Raw genomic sequence first — 7,048 nt, 5'->3', positions numbered from 1 at the left:
TATAGACTTTAAGGCTTGGACAGAGTCCAAATACCTTGACGACTGATGTGGTTTCTCAAGTCACACGGCCAGAAGTGTTAACATGTTCTTAGATGTTAACAAGGATTAATTGTCTTAAGAGGGTTTTACCATCATAGCATGTCTGTACTGACATATTGGCTAGGTTATACCATTAAGAAGATCTTTTTGAAATTATTTAGCAGATCGATAAAGTTCGAATCAAATTGACACTAGTGGTTGATAAGGGATGAATTGAATACCTATATAAAATTTTCAAAAGCTTTCCGCAATTCATTAAGAAATCTACAATAGTGCCTTTATCAGGACTTTTAGTATCATATTTGTCCATAAAGGATTTAAAAGGAAATTACAAGTCCGTATGGGGACTATTTAAAATAGTATAAATCCGTATAGGGACAATATCGAAACAACTTACCCATGAAGGGTTTATGATGAAATGTCATGTCCGCTAAGGGACTATAATGAAATCTCATGTCCACCAGGGACTATTTCAAAATAGTATATCCCCAAAGGGATTTTAATAAAATAACATTTTCATAAAAGGACTATATTGATACAGCGTGCACACTAAAAGGCTTTGCTGAACAGATGTCCTCACGGGGACTTAAATCGAAAGATATGTTCATATAGGGATTATAATAAACAATTGTCCATACTGGGACTATATATAAAAGATAGGTCCTAATAGGGATTTTGAAGCGTTACTAGTCTATATGGGAATTGAAAGGAAAATATAAGTCCTTATGGGGACTATAAATTATATTAACATTGGGATTATAGTGCAATAATATGTCCTTGAGAGGACTATTATGAATTATTATATTCGAAAGGGGACTTTTGACGATATAACATGCCTACAAAAGATTTTTAATGAAATAATAAGTTTACAAAAAGATTTTTATTGAAATATCACGTCCATGTAAGGACTATATAGCAAATGCCCATACAGGGTCTTAAGTCAAAAAGGTATGTCCACACAGGGACTATTTAAATAGTGTATTCACAAAAAAGGATTTTTAATAAAATCACTTGTCCATGAAAAGGACTATATTGAAATAGCATGCCCACCGAGGGACTTTATTGGATTATAAGGTCCACAAAGGGACTATTAAAATATAATGTCCACGAAGGGGCTGTTATAACATACGTATATACAAAGTTTTATCAGGAGACGTAGGTCTACAAGGATTATGATAAAATAATTTGTCCACAAGGACTTTAGTAATCAAATGCCTATACAGGGACTTAATGGTAATAATTTTAAAAGTGATGGAAGAAAGGGTTCTAAGGTTTTCCTTGCTTTATTCTGATTGTTTCTTCTTCTTTATTTATCGTACGCAGTAGCGACTCTGAAGATTTTAGTGAATAAAGAAATATTTTAAATCAGGATCCATTGCAGAAGTAGAATCCAAGGATTCAATGATTAAAGAAAGGACAAGGATCACGGATTAGGTTTTGACTGGTATAGTCTAAGTCTGAAATTTCGAAACTCGGAGGTAAGAAGTAGGGATTAATAACATCCACATGTATCATCTTCAATGTGGGAGCCTCAGGGACCTTCTGGTATGGACTCCGTAATCTGGGTAAGGGTTTAAACAAGTTTAGTTTTGGGAATATGTCCTGAGCTTCATTCCACTTGTAAGCAGTACCCTTCTGGGTGAGTGTCGTGAGGGGTTGAGCAATCTTCGAGAATCCCTGGATGAATCTGCGGTAGTATCCTGCTAATCCCAAGAACTGGCGGACTTCGGTTGGAGTTTTGGGTGTAGGCCAGTTCTTTATAGAGTCGATCTTAGTCGGGTCGACGTGAATCCCGTCCTTATTGACCACATGCCCAAGGAAATGGACCTCTCGAAGCCAGAAGTCACATTTCGAGAACTTGGCGTACAATTGCTCATTGCGTAAGAGTTCGAGGATAAGGCGTAGGTGCTGTTCACGCTCTTCTTGACTTTTCGAGTAGATCAGGATGTCGTCGATAAACACAATGACGAATTTGTCGAGGTAAGGCTTGCACACTCGGTTCATGAGGTCCATAAAAACCGCAGGCGCGTTAGTAATTCCGAAAGGCATGACGAGGAACTCGTAATGACCATAGCGAGTCCTGAACGCAGTTTTGGAGATGTCTTCATTACGGACTCTCAATTGATGATAACCTGATCGCAGGTCAATCTTAGAATAGTAGCTTGATCCTTGCAACTGATCGAATAGGTCATCGATGCGCGGGAGAGGGTAACGATTCTTGATGGTAACCTTGTTCAGCTCACGATAGTCGATACACATTCGGAAGGTGCCATCCTTCTTCTTAACAAAGAGCACCGGCGCTCCCCAGGGTGACGAACTAGGACGGATAAATCCTTTATCCAATAGTTCCTGTAATTGCGTAGAGAGTTCCTTCAGTTCTGCAGGGGCTAGTCGATAAGGTGCTCGAGCTATGGGCGCTGCTCCAGAAGTTAGCTCGATTTGGAATTCGACCTGACGATGAGGAGGGAGCCCAGGTAGTTCTTCAGGAAATACCTCAGGATAGTCGCGTACCACTGGAAAATCTTCAATCCTCTTTTCCATTTCTTGCGTGTCGGTGACAAGTGCTAAGATAGCGATGTGCCCTTTTCGTAAACACTTCTGGGCTTTTAGGAACGAGATGATGCCCGAGACTTCTCCGCCTTTGTTACCTTGAACAATGAGGGGTTTGCCAAAACGGCGTGGAATACGGACTGCTTTCTCTTGACAGAGAATTTCAGCGCGATGTTTGGATAACCAATCAATACCGATGACGACGTCGAAACTTCCAAGAATGACAGGGAAAAGATCGATACTAAACGTCTGACCAGACAATTCTAGCTTGCAGTCGTGGATCACGTGCGAGGCCTCGATGTTTCTACCATTGGCTAACTCGACGATGTGCTTAGAACTTAATAATGCAGGTGGGCGCTTAAGCTTCTTACTAATACGTAGGGATACATAACTAGCATCGGCTCCAGAATCAAATAACACAGAAACATAGCGATCATCAAGTAGGAACTTACCCGCCACAACGTTGGGGTCATTCCTTGCTTCCCCAGCTCCAATCACGAAAGTTCTTCCCCTTGCACCATTCCCAGCATTGTTGTTTTGATCGTGGTTCCCAGCTCCCTGGTTGTTGTTGCGATTCTGGTTTAGCTCTGGGCAGTCCTTTCGCAAGTGTCCCACTGCCCCACATTTGTAACATCCACGGTTGTTTCCTTGTTGCTGCTGCTATTGGGGTTGTTGCTGATTCTGCCTTGCTGGGAACTGACTTCTACAATCCTTGGCTTCATGCCCCATTTTGTTGCATCGTTGACACTGACCTTTGTTACATGCCCCATTGTGGTGTCTGTTACACTTGTTGCACTTAGGGTACATTCCCCGATAGCCACCCTGTTGCTGAGGGCCTTTGTTGTTTTCAGTTCTCCTTTGCTGGGCTGGAGCCTGAGTAGAGCTAGCATCCTTGCCCTGATTTCCATCCCACTTTCGTTTGCCGTCACTAGAAGTTCCTTCCGTAACACTGATCCTCTTGGGCAACTTGCCCTCCTCCACAGCCTGGTTGGTGAGTTTGTGGGCAAGACGAACCACGGGCTGTATGGTATCGAGGTTGGCCGAGGTCACATGGCTTCGGATATCTGGGACCAAGCCTTTGATGTACAATTCGATCCTTCGATACATAGGTCGGGACATGTTTGGGCAAAGTGCAACATAGTCATTGGACAACTTGGTGTAGGTCTCAATCTCTGACCCAACCATCTTGAGACCATAGTACTCGTCCTCGAGTTTGTGGATGTCATCCCTGTGACAATACTCTTCCTTGATCATATCCTTGAAATCTTCCCATGCAGTAGCATTAGCAGTCTCCAAACCAAGCATTTGAATTTGCGCCTTCCACCATGAAAGCGCGCTTCCCTCAAGGGTACCGGTAGCAAACTTCACCCAATTAGCAGGGGGACATTCGCAGACAGCAAAGACAGCTTCCACCTTCTCGATCCAGTGCAAAAGACCTATGGCACCCTCCGTGCCATTGAAAGGAAGAGGCTTGCAATCCATGAAGGTCTTGAAAGTACACGCACGTGGTTGCACAGGCGCATGCTGACCTGTTGTGAGAGCGATGCGAATAGGTTTAGAGGTGAAAACACGATGCGGTGGTAGGATCTAAACATCCTAAAACAACGAGCTTACCTCCATGGTGAGCTGTGAAAGCTGCAGCCACCGTGTTGATCAAGTTAGTGAACTGAGCCTGAGTCATATTGATGTTTCCTCGTCCGCGTCCACTCATTGTCTTCATAACCAGAAAACATAGTATGAGTGTGATGTCGTAATATAGCGAGAATGAGATAGGAGAGGGGAGGCGTATCTATCTAATTAGGCAAACTAGTACGTATAGCAGAGTAGAAAGCATAAAATAAACAAGAAAGTAAACACGAGTCCGAGCTATGAGGTCAGATAAGTCGAGTCTTGCACTTGGAGTGTAGTGTCGTCACGAGTCACGGGTTATAGTCTGGTTTTTCTCAAAAAGATTTTCCCCTTTTTAAAACCAAGTTCACTATAACCAATGGCTCTGATACCAATCTGTCACACCCCCAAATTCCACCTATGGAGTATCATCCGCTTGAGGGCGTGACTGACCAGGATCCAGCCACCAATTATACTGAGCATTGATTAATAGTAACAATATTCACCAACCAAAGTAGTTAGTAAACATCACAGTTTAAGTTCGATAATCAGTTTAGACAAACAGCGGAAGCATAATCCAAATAGTTTTAAAGACAGGTTCATAGTTCAAGATGATTAAAACCCAACACACGGGCTTTGACGACCACTACACGTTCCCAAGCTGCGAGCTCCTGAGTCACTGGTTACCTGCAAAGCATGCAGTAAGGTGTCAACAATAATGTTGAGCGAGTTCACTAGTTGTCCAGTTTTTAATTACCAAAAACTTATTTTACCAGTTAATTTATCCGTTTATACATGCCATGGGGAGCTACCCCAAAAGTAAGCGACTAAACTGTTTTTCCAATACCGAATACTAGGTAACCGTACGTTTCCGCAGAATGCTCTGATGTCAATGTTCTATCATCATTGACAGATGCCAGAGTCCATTAGTTCACTCCCGATCCCATACACGGGCACGGTGTGAGGTTGGTAAGACCTAAATAGCGCTATCAACTAATAACCCGTTCGCCTGGCCCCGGCGACTGATCGGTATTAAGTAGTAGGGACTTAAGTGATAGAGTTTCGTTTAGTGCTGCTAGTTGCATACCGTATAAACGGTAATTAACTAAAGGTTCCCAATAACAAGGGGAGAAAGTAAGTTGTATCCCTCACAAGGGGATAGTGTTGTTTTTAGTTCCGTTTCCCAAACCACCGGGAATGCATGCTTTAAGTTGTGAACTCACCTTGGGTTGCTCAGCAGATTAGCTTACTTGGTCAAGCTTGCTGGTCACCACGTCCTAACATGGTTACCAGTATAGGTCAGGTTTGGGGGGTACAAGTAATCATGTATATTCTACACATAAGTAACACATAGCATGCATGATATACAATTATCCTTTAAGTTTTTGGGCCTGATCCAATCGCCTAAACAGTTAAACAGGTAATCGACATTTCCGAGCCCAAACAAACAGTATGCACCACAACACACATTTGGCCCAATAACGGAGACAAGCAGCCCAGTCGAGACAAGGTGGTCTCGACTCGAGAACACGCGGTCTCGAGTCGCAACCAAGAGATCTCGAGTGATCACGTTTTGGTCTCGAGTGGTGCTGGTCAGGAGTCGCAACCTCAGAGGCCTCGAGTCCAGTCTCGAGTCGAGATCATGAAGTCTCAAGTCGAGCCCTTGCTGGTCTCGAGTTCCTGAAGTCCGTCTCGAGTTGTCATGAGGTGATCTCGAGTCGCAACCGAGGGTCTCGACTCGCAACCCCGGATACGTGCACAAGAATCCTTCTAGAACCTGTTCCAAATGTACTATCCAATAGAATTGCAGTTTCATGATATTGTGTACTAACCAATAAGAATTTACAAACATGTTTCCTTGTCTAATTCATAACAAAAACAGATCAAACATGGTAATTTGAAATATTCATATTACATTCATCACACATTCATCTAGTTCATCATTATACATTCAAATTGTTCATCATGCATAAACTACCATAACAACAAGCTTATATGAACTCATGGCAGAAATCATCTTTGGCTCCTAATTTAGCATACACCATCAATTTCACAACATGCTTGCATAGTGTTAAACATCAACATTCATCCATTCTAAGAACAAGAATTCATGCTAACATTCGGTCAAAACATCATCAATAGCAACAACACATGGATCGATTTCTAACTAGCTAGAACATGTTCATCATCATCATTAGTGACATTTCTAGCTAAAAACATGGTAAACACTTATCATCAATACCCAAGAATCATAGCAAACACCTAAATGTACTAACCGGTTGATGTTGAGGGTATGAAGGATCAAAGAATCAACTTCCGAGTGACGATTTCGAGCTTGATCCGAGAGCCTTGGTGTTTCCGGTTGAGTCCAAGAGAGAAAGAAGAGGAGGATGATTTTGTTAGGGTTTTAGGGTTTTAGTGAGAGAGAGAATGAGTGAGAGGAAGGAGAGTGTTTGAAAATGGTAAAAAGTTGCAAAGGTTGGTCACCCTCAAGGGTTTTATACCCGTCTCGAGTGAGCTAGGGGTTTCCGAATGGGCTTCTCGGTGGTATGGCCCAACCAGCCCATCTGTTTCACTGTTCACTCGAGACCGGGTGGTCTCGAGTCGGGTTCGCGGTCTCGGCTCACTTCTTACATATACACACACATATATACTACATATATTATATGTACACATTATCGACAGATGGCACGTCAAGAAGAATCACAACTTTCATTTAATATTATATACAGGCCGATTCAATACGAGATGGTTGCTCGGGAAACCCAGAGTGTCACATTGTAGACTATAAGGCTTGGGTATTTCCCATCATCTTGGACAATGAACCATAACGGTTACATTTGTCAATGTC

The sequence above is a fragment of the Helianthus annuus genome, chromosome 7 (genome assembly GCF_002127325.2).
Source record: "Helianthus annuus cultivar XRQ/B chromosome 7, HanXRQr2.0-SUNRISE, whole genome shotgun sequence".
NCBI lineage: Eukaryota > Viridiplantae > Streptophyta > Magnoliopsida > Asterales > Asteraceae > Helianthus > Helianthus annuus.
The sequence above is the reverse complement of the archived record's forward strand: the minus strand, read 5'-3'. Positions refer to the sequence as shown.